Source organism: Pongo pygmaeus, chromosome 9 (assembly GCF_028885625.2).
Source record: "Pongo pygmaeus isolate AG05252 chromosome 9, NHGRI_mPonPyg2-v2.0_pri, whole genome shotgun sequence".
Classification (NCBI taxonomy): Eukaryota; Metazoa; Chordata; class Mammalia; order Primates; family Hominidae; genus Pongo; species Pongo pygmaeus.
In genome coordinates, this window is record NC_072382.2 from 24686688 (window position 1) to 24705393 (window position 18706).

At 37.7% G+C, this 18706-nt stretch overlaps 1 long non-coding RNA gene across 1 annotated transcript in view; it reads right to left on the reverse strand.

The window, feature by feature from the left end:
- LOC129007845 (uncharacterized) overlaps positions 1 to 13900 on the reverse strand; it is a 28059-nt gene extending 14159 nt beyond the window's left edge. Inside the window, exons 1-2 of the long non-coding RNA XR_008492403.2 lie at positions 13671 to 13900; positions 7296 to 7418 (exon numbers count right to left, since the gene is read on the reverse strand). This is a non-coding gene — a long non-coding RNA (uncharacterized LOC129007845). The remainder of the gene's footprint in view (positions 1 to 7295; positions 7419 to 13670) is intronic.
- Between the last annotated feature and the right edge of the window lie 4806 nt (positions 13901 to 18706).

The following is an 18706-nucleotide window of genomic DNA, read 5'->3' on the forward strand; positions in this document are numbered from 1 at the left end:
TTCGTCTAATTTTTTTCAAGGTTTTTAACCTCTTTGCCATGGGTTCGAACTTCCTCCTTTAGCTCGGAGTAGTTTGATCTTCTGAAGCCTTCTTCTCTCAAGTCGTCAAAGTCATTCTCTGTCCAGCTTTGTTCCGTTGCTGGTGAGGAGCTGCGTTCCTTTGGAGGAGGAGAGGTGCTCTGATTTTTAGAGTTTCCAGTTTTTCTGCTCTGTTTTTTCCCCATCTTTGTGGTTTTATCTACCTTTGGTCTTTGATGATGGTGATGTACAGATGGGTTTTTGGTGTGGATGTCCTTTCTGTTTGTTAGTTTTCCTTCTAACAGTCAGGACCCTCAGCTGCAGGTCTGTTGGAGTTTGCCAGAGGTCCCCTCCAGACCCTATTTTCCTGGGTATCAGCAGCGGAGGCTGCAGAACAGTGAATATTGGTGAACAGCAAATGTTGCTGCCTGATCATTCCTCTGGAAGTTTTGTCTCAGAGGAGTACCCAGCCGTGTGAGGTGTCAGTCCGCCCCTACTTGGGGGTGCCTCCCAGTTAGGCTACTCGGGGGTCAGGAGCCCACTTGAGGAGGCAGTCTGCCCGTTCTCAGATCTCAAGCTGCATGCTGGGAGAACCACTACTCTCTTCAAAGCTGTCAGACAGGGATATTTAAGTCTTCAGATGTTACTGCTGCCTTTTGTTTGTCTGTGCCCTGCCCCCAGAGGTGGAGCCTACAGAGGCAGGCAGGCCTCCTTGAGCTGTGGTGGATTCCACCCAGTTCGAGCTTCCCTGCTGCTTTGTTTACCTACTCAAGCCTGGGCAATGGTGGGCGCCCCTCCCCCAGCCTCGCTGCCGCCTTGCAGTTTGATCTCAGACTGCTGTGCTAGCAATGAGCAAGGATCCGTGGGTGTAGGACCCTCTGAGCCAGGTGCAGGATATAATCTCCTGGTGTGCTGTTTGTGAAGCCTGTTGGAAAAGCACAGTATTAGGGTGGGAGTGACCTGATTTTCCAGGTGCCATCTGTCACCCCTTTCTTTGACTAGGAAAGGGAATTCCCTGACCCCTTGCGCTTCCCGGGTGAGGCAGTGCCTCGTCCTGCTTCGGCTCACTCATGGTGCGCTGCCCCCACTGTCCTGCACCCACTGTCCAGCACTCCCCAGTAAGATGAACCTGGTACCTCAGTTGGAAATGCAGAAATCACCCATCTTCTGTGTCACTCACGCTGGGAGCTGTAGACTGGAGCTGTTCCTATTCAGCCATCTTGGCTCCACCCCCCTATGTTTTTTCCTATAGTAGAAAATGTCCACCTTTTCACTGAAATAAAGCACTTTATGGCTGGAACTACAGGCACCCACCACCTCGCAGGCTAATTTTTTGTATTTTTAGTAGAGACGGGGTTTCACTGTGTTAGTCAGGATGGTCTCCATCTCCTGACCTTGTGATCTGCCCACCTCTGCCTCCCAAAGTGCTGGGATTACAGGCATAAGCCACCACACCTGGCCACCCAGAGTGTCTTTTTAACTCCAAACAGCTGCACTAGCTCCTCAGTAGTGGTTCTTAACCAGGCTAAAAATGGCTGAAATGAAAGACATAAAATTCAGAATTGGGATAGCAAACAAGATCATCAAGATTTAGGAGAAAATCAAAGTCCAATCCAAGGGATCTAAGGAATTCAATAAAATGATACAAGAGCTGAAAGATGAAATAGCCATTTTAAGAAAGAAGCAAACTGATTTTATGTAACTAAAAAGCTCACTACAATAATTTTATAATACAATTGAAAATGTCAACAGCAGAATAGGTCAAGCCAAAAAAAAGAATTTCAGGACTCCAAGACTGGTTTTTCAAAACAACTCAGTCAGAAAAAGAATAAAAAAATGAATAAATCCTCTGAAAATATAAGACTATGTAGAGTAGTCAAACCTGTGACTCATTGGCATCCCTGAAAGAGAGAGAGAGTGCAAGCAACTTGGAAGCCATATTTGAGGATATTTTTCATCAAAATATTCCCAAAGTTGCTAGAGAGGTCAACAAGCTAATTCAGGAAAGTCAGAAAACCTCTGTGAGATACTACATACAAGACATTCATCCTCAAGACATAGAGTCATCAAATTCTCCAGGGGAAACCTGAAAGAAAAAATATTTAAGGCAGATAGAGAGAAGAGAGAATTCCCTACAAAGGGGATTCCATCAGGCTAGCAGTAAAGCTTTCATCAGAAACCCTACAAGCCAGATGAGATTGAGGGATTTATATTCAGCATTCTTAAAGAAAAGGAATTCCAAACAAGAACTTTATCTCCATTCAAACTAAGCTTCATGGGTGAAGGAGACATACAATTCTTTTCAGACAAACAAAAGCTAAGGAAATTTATTACCATGAGACCTGCCTTATGAGAGGTCCTTAAGGGAGTGCTCTACATGGAAATAAAGAGTGTTACTGGCCACCACAAAAACACACTGAAATACATAGACCATTGACACTGTAAATAAACTACACAATCAAGTCTGCATAACAACTAGCAAACAACATGATGACAGGATCAAATCCATACATATCAACGTTAACATTGAATGTAAATGGGTTAAATACCCCACATAAAAGGCACATAGTGGAAAGTTGGACAAAGAAATAAGCTGTCTTCTAGAGATGCATCTCATGTGCAATGATACCCATAGGTTCAAAGTAAAGGGATGGAGAAAAATCAACTAAGCAAAGGGAAAACAAACAAGAGCAGGGAATTGGTATCCTAATTTAAGAAAAAACAGACTTTAAACCAACAACAGTTAAAAAAAACAATGGAGGACATTCCATAATGATAAAAGGTTCTGTTCAATAAGAAGACTTAACTATCCTTAATATAGACGTACCTAACACTGGCACACCTGTATTCATAAAACAAGTTCTCAGAGACCTACAAAGAGACTTAGATAAGCACACAATAATAGTGGGAGACTTTACCACCACTATATTGGACAGATTTTTGAGGCAGAAAACGAACAAAGATATTCAGGATGAAAACTTGACACTTGACCAAATGGACCTAACAGGCATCTAAAGAACACTCCACCAAACAACAAAATATATATCCTTCTCATCTGCGCATAGCATATACTCCAAAGTTGACCACATGCTCAGACATAAAACAATTCTCAGCAAATTCAAAAAAGAACAAAGTAATACCAGCCACATTCTAAAACCACAGTGCAATAAAAATAGAAATCAGTACTAAGAATATCTGTGAAAACCATACAATTACATGCAAATTAAATAACCTGTTCCTGAATGACTTTTGGGTAAATAATGAAATTAAGGCAGAAATCAAGAAATTCTTTTTTCTTCTTCTTTTTTTTTTTTTGAGATGGAGTCTCACTCTGTCACCAGGCTGGATTGCAGTGGTGCTATCTCAGCTCACTGCAACCTCTGACTCCAGGGTTCAAGTGATTCTCCTGCCTCAGCCTCCTGAGTAGCTGGACTACAGGCACACGCTACCATGCCCAGCTAATTTTAGTATTTTTAGTAGAGACGGGGTTTCACAATGTTGGTCAGGATGGTCTCAATCCCCTGACCTCTTGATCTGCCCGCCTCGGCCTCCCAAAGTGTTGGGATTACAGGCATGAGCCACGGTGCCTGGCCAAGAAATCCTTTAACCCTAATAAAAATGAAGATAAGACATACTGGAATCTCTGGGACACAGCTAAAGCAGTGTTAAGAAGGAAGTTTATAATGTTGGATGCCAACATCAAAAAGTTAGAAAGATCACAAGTTAACAACCTAACATCACACCTCAAGGAACTAGAGAAACAAAAACAAACCAACCCCAAAGGTTGCAGAAGACAAGAAATAAACAAAATCAGAGCTGAACTAAACTGAGACACCAAAAACCATACAAAAGATAAAAAAAAAAAAACCTGTAGCTTGTTTTTTTGAAAGAATAAATAAGATTGTTGGACAATTAGCTAGACTAATAAAACAACAGAGAAGACCCAAATAAACACAATCAGAAATGACAAAAGGGATATTACCACCAACCACACAGACATACAACCCCCCCACCCTTACCAGCAACTACTACAAACATCTTTGTGCATACAACTAGAAAATGTAGAAGAAATGGATAAATTCCTGGAAAGACACAACCTCCCCAGATTGAACCAGAAATATATTGAATCCCTGAACAGACCAATAATGAGTTCCAAAATTGAATCAGAAATAGAAAGCCTATGAACTAGAAAAAGCCCAGGACCAGACGAATTCACAGCCAAATTATACCAGATATATAAGGAATACTGGTACCATTCCTACTAAAATTATTTCAAAAAATTGAGGAGGAGGGATTCCTTCCTAACTCATTCTAACAGGCCAGCATCATACTAATTTCAAATCCTGGCAGAGACACAACCAAAAAAGAAAACTTAAGGCCAGTATCTTTGATAAACATAGATCCAAAAATCTTCAAAAAAATACTCGCATACCAAATCAAGCAGCACTTAAAAAAGCTAATCCAACACAATTAATTAGGCTTATCACTGGGATGCAATATTGCTTCAAAATATACAAATTAATAAATATGATTCATCAAATGGAACTAAAGGCAAAAACCACATGATTATCTCAATAGATGCAGAAAAGGCTTTTGATAAATTCAACAGGCTTCATGTTAAAAATTTTCAACAAACTAGGTATTGAAGGAACATACCTCAATGTAATAAGAGATATCTATGACGAACCTACAGCCAACATCATACTGAATGGGCAATAGCTGAAAGCATTCCCTTTGAAAACTAGAACAAGACAAGGATGCTGATCCTCACCAGTCCTATTCAACGTATTACTGGAAGTCCTAGCTAAAACAATTAGGCAAGAGAAAAAAATACATCCATACAGGAAGAGAGGAAATCAAATTATCTAGATAATTCTGTAATTTCTTCCCAAAAGTTCTTAGATCTGAGAAATAACTTCAGCAAAGTTTCAGGATACAAAACCAATGTACAAAACTTAGTAGCATTTTTATACACCAACAATGTCCAAGCTGAGAGCCAAATCAATAATACAATCCCATTAACAATAGCAAAAATACTGTAAAATACCTAAGAATACTGGTAACCCTGGAGGCGAAAGACCTCTACAACAAGAATTACCAAACACTGCTCAAAGAAATCAGAGATGACATGAAGAAGTAAAAAATCATTTCATGCTCATGGATAGGAAATATCAATATTGTTAAAATGGCCATACTTCCCAAAGCAATCTAAATTTTCAGTGCTATTCCTATGAAACTACCAATGACATTCTTCACAGAATTAGAAAAAAAAAGTATTCTAAAATTCATATGGAAATAAAGAAGAGCCCAAATAGCTAAAGCAATTCCAAGCAAAAAGAACAAAGCTGGAGGCATTACATTTCCTGACTTCAAACTAGACTACAAGACTACAGTAACCAAAACAGCATGGTGCTGATACAAATTCAGACAGACAGACCAATGGAACAGGTTAGATAACCTAGAAATAAAGCCATACACCTACAACCATCTGATCTTTGACGAAGTACAAAAACATCAATAGGGGAAGAACTCCCTATTTAATAAATGGTGCTGTTGTAACTGCCTAGCCACATGCAGAAGAATGAAACCGGACACCTTCCTTTCACCATATAAAAAAATCAACTCAAGATGGATTAAAAACTTAAATCCAAAACCCAAAATTATAAAAACCCTGGAAGATAATGTAGGAAACACCGTTCTGGATATACGACCTGGTAAAAATTTCATTTTGAAGACTCCAAAAGCAATTGCAACAAAAACAAAATTGATAAATGGCACTTAATTATATTGAAGTGCTCCTGCATAGCAAAAGAAACTGTCAGCAGAGTAAATAGAAAACCTATAGAAAGAGATGAAATATTTGCAAACTAAGCATCCAGTAAAGGTCAAATCCAGAAACTATGAGGGACTAAAACCAATTAACAAACAAAAAACAAACAATCTTATTAAAAAATAGACAAATGTCATGAGCTGACAAGTCTCAGAAGACATACAGACAGCTAGAAATCATATGAAACAATGCACACCACTAATCATTAGAGAAATGCAAATCAAAACCACAATAAGATACCATCTCACACCAATCAGAATGGGTGTTATTAAAAAATCAAAAAATAACAGATGTTTGTCTGGTTGTACATAAAAGGGAATGCTTATACACAGCAAGTGGGCATGTAAAATAGTTCAGCCACTGTGGAAAGCAATTTGGTGATTTCTCAGGGAACTTAAAATAGAACTACTGTTTGACACAGGAATCCCATTACTGGGTATATACTCAAAGAAATGGAAATCATTCTTACCATAAAGGCACATACATGTATATGTTTATTGCACCACAATTCACAATACAAAGACACGGAATCAACCTAGATTCCTATCAACAATGAACTAAATGGAGGAAATTTGGTAAATATACATGATGAAATACAATGCAGCTATAAAAAAGAATGAGATCATGTTCTTTGCAGCAACATGGATAGAGATGAAGGCCATTATTCCATGTAAGTTACCACAGAAACAGTAAATGAATTACCACATATTTTCACTTACAAGTGGTAGCTAAACCTTGAGTACACATGGATACAAAAAAAGGGAACAATAGACCCTGGGTCCTACTTGAGGATGAAGGGTGGAGGAGGATGAGGATTGAAAAACTACCTATTGAGTACTATGCTTCTTATTTGGGTGACAAAATAATCTGTATACCAAACACTCATGACATGATATTTACCCATGTAGTAAACCTGCACATGTACCCTCGAACCAAAATAAAAGTTGGAAATTTAAAAATATAACAAAAGTATAACTTAGCTATATATATTATCTATAGAATACTCTACCTAACATCAGCAGAATAACATTCTTTTCAAGCACACAGGGAAAATTTTCCTGAATAGAGCATATGTTAGATCCCAAACATGAAAGGATTGAAATCATACTTAGTATATTCTAATCCAATAAGGAAATGAAATCAAATACATTTGGCTCTTGAATAATGTGGGTGTTATGAGTACTGACCCTCCAGTCAGTGAAAAATTTGTGTATAAGTTTTGATTCCCCAGACCATACCTACCAATAGCCTTCTGTTGACTGGAAACCTTATCCATAACATAAACAGTTGATTGACACATATTTTTTGTGTTATATGTATTATATACTTATGATAAAGTAAGCTAGAAAAAATATTACTAAAAAAATCACAAGAAAGAGAAAATATATTTACTATTCATTAAATGGAAGTGGATTATCATAAAGTCCTTTGTTCTCATTGTCCTCACCTTGAGTAGGCTGATGAAGAGGAGGAAGAGGAGGAATCACTTTGTTGTCACATGGGTGGCAGAGGTAGAAAAAACTCTGCATATAAATGAATCCATGAAGTTCAAACCATGTTGTTCAAGGGTCTGTACAAAAGGAAATTTGGAAAATTCACAAGTATGTGGAAATTTAAAAACACACTTCTAAATAATCAGCTGGCCACAGTGGCTCACACCTCTAGTCCTAGCACTTTGGGAGGCAGAGGTGGGCAGATCACCTGAGGTCAGCAGTTCGAGATCAGCCTGACCCACGTGGCAAAACCCCATCTCTACTAAAAATACAAAATTAGCTGGGTGTGATGGTGGGTGCCTGTAATCCCAGCTACTTGGGAGGCTGAGGCAGGAGAATCACTTGAACTCGGGAAGCATTTGTCTTTACCATGGCATCAAAAAGAATAAAATACTTAACAGGTTTCACAAAAGAATTCTAAAACATGTTGTCTCAAACTTACAAAAAAGTGTTAAATATGAATTAAATAAATGAAAAGTTATCCCATGGTCATGGATTAGAAGAATTAGTACTATTAAGATGACAGTAGTCTCCAAATTGATCTACATTTTGAATGTAATCTCTAACACAATTCTAACTAGCATTAATGAAAAAAAGTAAACTGATCCTAAAATTTACAAGAAAATATCACTCTTCTCCTCAAAGTTCAAAGTATAAGCCAAACTGTTTATCTTAGTTTTCTACACATCTATTACCTTTCTGACTTCATTACCTGTCACTCTTCCTTTTGGTCATTACCTTCTCTATAAAAACTTCAGGTATAACTCTATCCCAGGGCACATACTTCCCAGAACTGTTTTGCCTTCGAGGTCTGCTTAGCCCATTCATTCACTTTCTTTTGTCAAATGCCACCTTCTCAATGAGGCCTGTTCAAACCACCTTACTTAACAATGGACCTTCCTTGCCCTCCACACACTAGACCCTCTTCATTTTCCTTATTTTGCTTAACTTCTCCTTTTTTTCAAAAATGCTTATAATCATTAAACATGCTATCAGTTGTACTCATTTATTATGTTTATTGCTTGCTTTTAATCTCTGTCTGCCAGATGATAAACTCCCTTAGGGAAAAAAACTTTTGCTTGGTTTGGTTTGCTTCCCATTACATCCCAAGTAATAACTAGAACAATATCTGCCACAAGATAGATGTTTAATCAGTGTTGGCTTAATGGATATATAAATAGGTCTATGTCCAGCATCAGTATTATTGAAGAACATAATAAAATATTCTTGATCTTTTTGGGAATATACAACTAAATGTTGATCCAAAGATAAAAAGATAAAAAGATAAAAAGAAAAGAGTTGGGCTGTTTTTCAACATACAGAAAAAAATAGCATCTGTAATCTTAGCCAAATATTTCCTAGGATAAAGACAGTAACAAGCCAACATAATTAACTGTCCAAAATCTTTGCCTCTTTAGGAGTTTTTTTCAGTATTAAACTAGTCCACATTACTGAGTTTAGTCTTGCACAAGTGTTTTCTTTAATATTTTTCTGGTTTTTTTTTGTATAGAATATCAGGTTTCTTTGCTATAATTTTACCCTGTGCAGCTTAGATTCCCTTCATCTTAAAAATGTTTTTTATCTTCCTGTTCTTTTATTTTCACGTAGAACTTTCTCTGCACACTGCTCGAGCTTCGTTTGCTGATGGTAGTTCTGAACTCTGCCCTTTCCTCTGTCCATACTACGTTATTCCAGGCTAGTAGTATGGTTTAGATAATGTCTGTAACTAAACTCTATCTTAGATTCTTGGGGATATTCCAAAGGAAATGAAACATAAAATTTATAGCTGTTAATATTTTCTTAACTACAAGTGATAGTAACTTAACTTGTGCTGGCCATCATACCCAGAAGAGTAAATAATCAGTTGATTTTACTGAGTAGTGCTGGGCCTCAGAAGCATCTTTACCAGGGACTCAAATACCATCTGGATCCTCTTTCTCTTTATTTTTATCTTTCTTGGGAGGTTTGCTACCTTCACTTTCCCTGCAGCTGTACTTTAATCACATGGTAGGAAACCTAGTTATTGACAACTCACAAATTTCATATTTTATGGTTTTATCACTGAAAGTGGACTATTCTTATGGTCTCTTTGGCCCAAATACTATATATCTAGAGGAAGGGTTTCGTTATCTTAACTGGGGTCTTCTGCTTACCTTTGTAACAAACATGGTGGGGTCATATTTTAAAAAAATTGCTGCTTCCATGAAAACCAGCTAGATGGAAACTTGCGTTTTGCATCAAAGCAGGTGCTATTTAGACAAATCAATATATTGTCTACTGGATACCTATAGTCACAGAGTTTGTGTTCACAGAGAAAGATCAAATGATTATTGAGAGAAGTGTGCCTTTATAGGAGTGTTTATAATCAATACAACCACATAGAAAGATTGCTAAAAAAGAATGGAGTAGCTGCAGGCTTATGGCATCAATCTGAATAATTTTGAGAAGTTAATATTAAACCAGTAATCATATAAAGCTGAATTTTATAAGGAGAAAGGGACAGAGAATCATCTATTCCACTGATTCTCATAACGGTGTCTGGGCTTTTTGGAATCCTAGAAATGGGGAGAGGATTTTCTCTGGACTATTTTCTTTTTTCCTTTTTGATCACATTTTTATTATATTACATTTCTCTTCCACAGTAAAAAAAAAACAATAGCAACAACATTAACAACAAACCTCTATTTGCTGCAACTACTGATATAGCATAAAGCTATAAGTAAACAAAATGCATAATCTTCCCCTGCCTATTTTCATTTCCTCCCCTTATCATAAAAAGATAGGTATATGTATAGAGACACAGGAGGGTTGTTTCTTTCCACAAAACAGCATCATATCTTACAGGCTACTTTGAAACTTGATTTTATTTCTTAGTACTACGTCATGGCTATCCTTCCAAGTCAGTAACTATAACTCTAAAACATTATTTCAAGTATCAATATACTATTTCACAGCAAAAAAGTACCAACATATATTTAATTATTCATTTATTGATGTTATTCAGATTCTTTTCAGTTTTTCAACTTTGCAAATAAGGATCCTATACCTTTTCTTTATACTATGGCTTGGAAACTTATACTTTTATTTCAATAAGATAGAGTCCTAAAACTCTTATTTCTGTATCAAAGGTTATATCTGTTTTACACTGTAATGAATATCACCAGATACTTTACAAAGAGTTTGTGGAAATTCACTTTAGCAATATATGAGAGTACTCATTTCTCCATGTTCTCAAAGATGTGATATTGTGTTTCTTTTTAAGTGTGGAAATGCAATTTCATTATTACCTTCCTTTGCTCTGATGATTATTGCAGTTGATTATGTTCTTACATGTTTATTGCCATTAGACTTTTTTTGCGAATTTCAAACTCATATTATTTTATATCTATTAATTTGTCATTTATTTTGATCAATTTGGATATTATGATAATTATTTCTCTATTTGTTGCAAATTTTCTCTAGCCTACTGATATGGTTTGGCTGTGTTCCCACCCAAATCTCACCTTGAATTTTAGTTCCCATAATCCCTATGTGTCTAGGGAGAGACCTGGTGGGAGGTGATTGGATCTTGGGGATGGTTTCCTCAATGCTGTTCTTGTGATAGTGAGTTCTCATGAGACCTGATGGTTTTATAAGGGGGTCTTCTCGCTTCGCTACTCACTCTCCTCTCCCCTGCCACCATGTGAGAAGATCCAAGATTGCTTCCTCTTTGCCTTCTGCCATGATTGTAAATTTCCTGAGGCCTATTCAGCCATTTAGAACTGTGAGTCAATTAAGCCTCCTTTCTTTATAAATTACCCAGTCTTGGGCAGTTCTGTATAGCAGTGTGAAAACTGACTAACATAGTAAATTGGTACCATAGAGAGTGGGGTACTGCTATAAAGATATCAAAAAACGTGGAAGTGACTTTGGAACTTGGTAACAGGCAGAGGTTGGGACAGTTTGGAGGGCACAGCAGAAGATAGAAAGATGTGGAAATGTTTGCAGCTTCCTATGGACTTGTTGAATGGTTTTGACCAAAATGCTGATAGAAATGTGAACAATGAAGTCCAGGCCAAGGTGGTCTCAGATGGAGATGAGAAACTTATTAGGAACTGGAGCAAAGGTCATTCTTGTTATGCTTTAGCAAAGAGACAGGTGACATTTCACCCCTGCCTTAGTGATCTGTGAACCTTGAACTTGAGAGAGATGATCTAAAATTGGAACTTGTGCTTAAAAGGGAATCAGAACATAAAGGTTTGGAAAATTTGCAGCCTGACAATGTGATAAAAAACAAAAACACATTTTCTGGGGAGAAATTCAAGCTTGCTGCAGAAATTTGCCTAAGTAATGAGGAGCTTAATGTTAATTGCCAAGACAATGGGAAAAGTGTCTCCAGGGAATGTCATAGACCTTCATGGCAGCCCCTCTGATCACAGACCCAGAGTCCTAGGAGGAAACAATGGTTTTGTGGGCTGGCACAGGGTCTTCCTGCTACTCTGTGCAACCTTGGGAGTTGGCACCCTGTGTCCCAGCCTTGGCTAAAAGGCACCATTGTACAGCTCAGGCCATTGCTTCAGAGGGTGCAAGCCCCAAGCCTTCATGGCTTCCATGTGGTGTGTGCCTATGGGTACACAAAAGTCAGTAATTGATGTTTGGGAACCTCCAGCTAGATTTTAGAGGATGTATGGAAATGCCTGATGTCCAGAGAGGTTTGCTGCAGGGGTAGAACCCTCATGGAGAACCTCTGCTAACGCAGTACAGCAGGGAAATGTGGGGTTGGAGCCCTCACACAGAGTCCCCACTGAGGCACTAATTAGTGGAGCTGTGAGAAGAGGGCCACTGTCCTCCAGACCCCAGAATATCAGATCCACCGACAGCTTGCACTGTGCGCCTGGAAAAGCCACAGACACTCAGTGCCAGCCCATGAAAGCAGCCGGGAGGAAGACGGTACCCCGAAAAGCCACAGGGAGAGAGCTGCTCAACACTGTGGAAACCTACCTGTTGCATCAGTATGACCTGGATTTGAGACATGGAGTCAAGAGAGATTATTTAGGAGCCTTAAGTTTTAATGACTGCCCTGCTGGATTTCAGACTTGCAGGGGGCGTGTAGCCCCTTTGTTTTGGCGAATTTCTCCTGTTTGTAATGGGAGCATTTACCTAATTCCCATACCCCCATTGTATCTTGAAAGGAACTAACTTGCTTTTGATTTTACAGGCTCATATGCAATCAGAATAAATGACAAATTAATAGACAGACTTTACTTGTCTCAGATGAGATTTTGGACTTGGACTTTTGAGTTAATGCTGGAAAGAGTTAAGACTTTGGGGGATTGTTGGGAAGGCGTGATTGGTTTTGGAAACTTGACGTGTCAGATGAGACTTTGGACTTGGTCTTTTGGGTTAATGCTGGAATGAATTAAGATTTTGGAGGACTGTTGGGAAGGCATGATTAATTTTGAAATGTGAGGACATGAGATTTGGGAAGGGCCAGGGCAGAATGATATGGTTTGGCTCTGTCCCCACCCAAATCTCCTCTTGAATTATAATCCCTATAATCCCTACATGTCTAGAGAGAGATCTGGTGGGAGGTGATTTGATCATGGGGGTGGTTTCTCCCATGCTGTTCTCATGATAGTGAGTGAGTTCTCATGAGATCTGATGGTTTTATAAGGGGCTCTTCCCTCTTCATTACTCACTCTTCTCCTGACACCATGTGAGAATGTCTAAGCTTGTTTCCCCTTCACCGTCTGCCATGAATGTAAGTTTCCTGAGGCATCCCCAGCCATTTGGAACTATGAGTCAATTAAACCTCTTTTCTTTATAAATTACCCAGTCTAGGGCAGTTTTTATAGCAGTGTGAAAATGGACTAATACATCTACTATATGATTTTTGGTTACTTTTGCTATACACACACACACACACACTCATAGTTATTTTGTATATATGTGATTTTCCTTTGTAACTTTTAAGTTTTTGTAGTTTAAAAAAATGTAAGAAAAAGAAAACCCAATTTAGCTTATCAGAAGCTCTCATTTTGAGAGTACATGTGCAATTTAGATTAATAAAAAATACAAAATGAAATTATGTAATAAATGAAGTTTTCTTAGTAGTTTCCAGTTTTCAAAATACAGACATTCAATAGCAGCTGTCCATGGCCTAAAAATGTTTGGAAATTGCTGCTCTAATACAAATGACTCATTTTATGGTAGAAGCCAAAAAGGCAGAATAGTGAAATTACTTGTATCTATCTCTCCTGTTGAAAATGAGAAGATTCAATGGATCTGTGAAGTAACTTAAAATAGTTCCTGGAAAATACATTTAATAAGAAGAGAATGAAATTTACTACCTGTGTCTTCCCACTGACTTCTGCCTGGTTATGTGCTTGTTTCCTCTGACTTCTGCTTTATTTTCCAGAAAAGAGCTAGTCCAACGAAGTAGCAGTGGGGAGATTTTCTCCTTTATAGGTTCTTAGGTATATACTTAGGGGTAAATTTGCTGTAACCAGATATGGACCACCTTAAAAGCAAATATGATTTCTAGTAATCTACACTGATTCTTTGCTGTTATCATCATGGCAACAGAACCCCATGATACAACAATGACATTACAGTAAAGAGAAAGACTGCATAAGGAGGGCCAATCAGCTCACCTGAAAGCACACGCAGGATTTTTGGCAACAGGGACATGAGTGTTATAAGGATGGTCCAGAAGAAGGGAGGACTTCTCGTGAATGGTAGATGTGAAGTAGGAGGGACAAGCTGCAAATCCCAGTCCTCAAGGCACATGATGCTTAGCTACAGTTATTCATTAACAGCACAACCTACTAATAAACAGAATATTTTGGAAACTTCTTTGCTTCTGTCCCTTTTGGCAAGGATATCTCTATGAAAAAACTGACAGAGCCCAGTTCCCTTGCCAGAATCCTGAATATTTGAGTCAATATTCCAAGAACTCCTCATCTACCACTGCAAGTGTAGGGACAATGTTGCATATCTCAGTGGAACAGCCTAAGATTTGAAGTCAATAGGAAGCTGAGCTTGACATAGGATTTGAATACTCAAATATCAACACAACCTCCAATCTCATAAGTATCTGGAGTCTGCTCAAGATATCATTTTAATTATGGGCTACTTGCCTTTAACATATCTTTTCCTTGGCATGACCTACTTGGTGTTTTCATGCAATCTTTGGAGGATTTATTTCCGAAAGTGGTCCATGGAGCCCAGCATTTTTCATGTTGAGGGGCTATTTCACTTTAAACTACTTTAAGTAGCTGGTGAATAATGTTGAACTTGTTGTAGTTGTTTGTCAGAATCCAAATTAGTTAAGATGTCAAGACAATTCAATTGTTTACCATCAAGAATTATATGTCTCTCAAATTTGTCCCTACCTCTTCATACCCTTCAAGAATCTCTATTTTGGGGCTTCCACTGTCTCTTACCTGGGTCATTACAATGGCTTCCTCATGTCCTCTTGATTTTCTACCTCATCTCCCTATTATTTTCTCCAAAATGCAGGCAAGGTAAATTTTATCATGCTTCAAGAATCTCCAGGGCTGGGTGTGGTGGCTCATGCCTGTAATCCCAGCACTTTGGGAGCTGAGATGGGCGGATCACAAGGTCAAGAGATCAAGATCATCCTGGCCAACATGGTGAAACCCCGTCTCTACTAAAAATACAAAAATTAGCTGGGTGTGGTGGTGGGCACCTGTAGTCCCAGCTACACAGGAGGCTGAGGCAGGAAAATTGCTTGAACCTGGGAGGTGGAGGTTGCAGTGAGCCAAGATTGCACCACCGCACTCCAGCCTGGTGACAAAGTGAGACTGCATCTCAAAACAAAAAGAAAAAAAAGAATCTCCAACTTACAACTTTTATACAATCTGGACACTTTGGAATGGCATTCTGTACTAAAGATCTTGACTTCACTTTTGGATGTTTGACTGCTTAACAGGGTTTAAGGTTCATCTCTGTCTTCCCCTCCTCCTTATATCTGGACAAGTTTATAAAAAATTCTTGATGTTTGCTCCTTTGGCAATGACAGATTTAAACCATGTAAGCCCCTGTCCATGTGCCAAAATACTCACTGTGGTGGTTCCACATGTATCCATAATAAAAATCTCAAGCCAGTCTCCTTTACATCATCTTTCAAGCCATTTTCAGACTATCTTGGGAAGCCCTTCCTGTTATCCCCCAAAAGTCTCATTATGTAATTAATAAACATTTTAATATCCTTTTGGTGAAGATGTGGTATCATCAGTCCTAACATCCAAACCAAATATTGGTTGTGGACCCATCCTATTTATGAGTATAACCATGAAATATACCAGGCTTTTCTATCTAGTGCTTACTTACATATCCATTCTCATTAATCCAGCATATGTTTATTGATGACCTACTATATGCTATGTACTTTCTAGGCATTTGATAAATGATGGTGACAACATGAAGGTCCCTGTTCTTAGAGCTTATATTCTAACACAGTGAGACAAACAATTAGTAAGCAAAGTAATATATAAATTTATATGGTGCTAATTGTTTTAAAGAAAGTGTGATGTGGCATAATCTGAGCAGATAGACTGGATTGTTTTAGAGGGATCCATTGAGAAGGTGGCATGTGACTTGAGCACTGTCAGCAAGAAGTTCTCACCTATGCAAATGTTTAGGATAAAGTCATTCCAGGCAAGGAGCATAATAAGTGTAAAGTCCCTATGCGGGACAGAAGGGACTTGTGTCTTAGAAATAGAATAAAGACCAATCGTGCTAAGCATGGGGAATAATTGAGGGAAAAACGCTAGGTAAGGACTGGAGGGGTTAGGTAGGTACTAGATCAAAGGACCTGGTAAGTCATGCCAAGGAATTATAAGTTTTAATCTAAGTAGTTCAATAGATAGCCAAGGAAGGTTTAAACCTTATCTGATTTGCTATTTAATACTCTTAGATGCTGGGGAAAAAATAAATTGCAATGAGTAAGAATGAATGCATAGGGAACAATAGGTAGGTTTAGGAAAATAATTTCAGATGAGAGATGATGGCAGCATGGATGACAGTAATAGCACTGGGGAAGAGAAGTGGATGAACTTTGAGTATATATTTTGGAAACAAAGTGAAGATTTACTTTTTTATTGACTGAGGGTGACATGCACCCTTTCTTTGGGCAGATGGAACATTTTATAGATCCTGAGCACTCCTCTATGATCTATACTTGCTGTTTCATATAAATGTAACCTCCTCTGCTGCCAATCCTTCCTGCCTGACCCTATTGTGTTGGGCTCACACAGAATCCTGTAAATACTTTTTATCATAGCACTTATCAGGACATATTGTAATTGTTGTTTCTCTGACTAAGTAGGAAGTTAACAGGAAGTTAACGCAGTGATGAACACAGTGCTTGACACAGTGTTGGCATTTAATAAATCTCTGTCGAATAAATAACCAAAAGCATGCCTTATGCAACTCTGCAATGGAAGGGTATAAATAAGGGCTTTGTGCCTTGCAGCGGTCCTAGCATTTGAAGAGTACTGCCAAAGGTCAGGGATCCATCAGGAGGACTCCTTTTAATTACCCCAGGAACTCTCAAGAAGAATGATCAGAACATTTTAAATGGTAATGATCTGGAAAATGGAAAGGGACTTACAAATTGGAAAATGAAAATAGTAACCTTGGATGCAACAAAATTAGCCTAAAAGGCAAGCTAACTGGAGAGAGGAAAACAAGTCATCCCTAGAGAAAATATTAAATTCACCTGAGTACAGGTCAAGTTCTATTACTTAATACATTAATCTTGCAGAATTTTTTCATTTTCAAAAAATAACTTTTAATCCCTGACTGGTGCTCCACTTTTTAAGGTGTATTTCATACTATAGAGCCTTATAGGAAAAAAAAATTAAATAGTATGGCAGTGGAAACTTACATAAAACTGGAATTTCTGATTCAGGTCTTTTCTTTCCCTTGCTCTGTTGAGTAAGTGGGTCTCTAATTCTCAATTTCCTATACATTAAAAATAATGATCTAAAAGTAGTACTTTACGTTCTTTCCAACTCTAATATTCTAAAAGTTCTATGACATTCATTGTTATAGGATTTCTTTTATTGATTTAGTGATAATGTGATAAAGAGGAGGGAGCCATAATTTCTACTTAAAAATAAACAAATTGTTGGTATAAATATAGTAAGTGTAGAGATGTAATCATTGAAATGCTGGTCAGAACATGGGCGTTGAGATGCATGTCAGCTGTGCTTTGCATAAACAAGTTTATTTGAATTTGCGGTTAACACTTTTACAGTTTACAAAGTACTTCCACATTATTTATTATCAAACCCCTTGGCAACTCTACAATATTGTTGGCAATCAGTTCCACTTTAGAAAGGGGTACACTGAAACTAACAAATGTCATATCATGAAGTTACAAAACTTGCATGGAGCATAACCCAGGTCTGAACCCAAATTTTCTGGCTCCTACTCTGGAGTTCGTTCCTTAACTGCAGGAAAACCTCTATAAATAAGAGTTTATATGCAATACATTATAAAGTCTCTGAACCATCCTATAATGTAGGTCATAATAGTTCCCATTGTTGAATGTGAAAACCAAAAAATCTGAGAAGTTAAATAACTTGACCAAGGTCTCAGATGTATGAAGTGACTGAGTTGAGATTCCATCCATGATTTAATTTCAAAGACCACACTAAAGGACTATTCCCAAGTGCTGTGGGATATGTGCACCAAACTCTTGTACAAAATTATATAAAACACTGAATAGAATTGGCCTGGTAGAAACAATAGAGTAAAAATAATAAGGTAAATTGTAAACTAACTTTTTCTTGGCATAATTTGGATGAAGCCATTCTGAGTAGGTATTTGACATGGAATCACAGTTATTTATCTCTGCATGTCTACAGAGCAGATATATCTAAATATAACTTAGTGATACACAAAAGTAATGGCTATGACATAAGAATCTATAATGTTTTATATTTAGAGAATGCATCATTCCACCGAGGAAAAATCTGTAGATATATATGATTATGAAATATGATGATGATCCTCAGTCTAATGTGTTTTATATCCTACTGTTTCATTGCTAATGGTCTATCATATTCTTATAAATAGTCCATGAACTATATCCCTTAACTATGTAGGTGTTCATGTTATACCTCATTTTTCTTTTCTGCTATGTATCAAAAAGTACCTTATTAAAATTGATTGCTAGTGATTTGTTAATTCTGTTAATTAAGCTCTGTATGATTCAGGATCATCTTCTCTAGACCAAGTGGCTTCTATACAATTTAGTCGTGTTATATCTAAGCCTATTTTTTTTTTATTATACTTTAAGTTCTAGGGTACATGTGCACAACGTGCAGGTTTGTTACGTATGTATACATGTGCC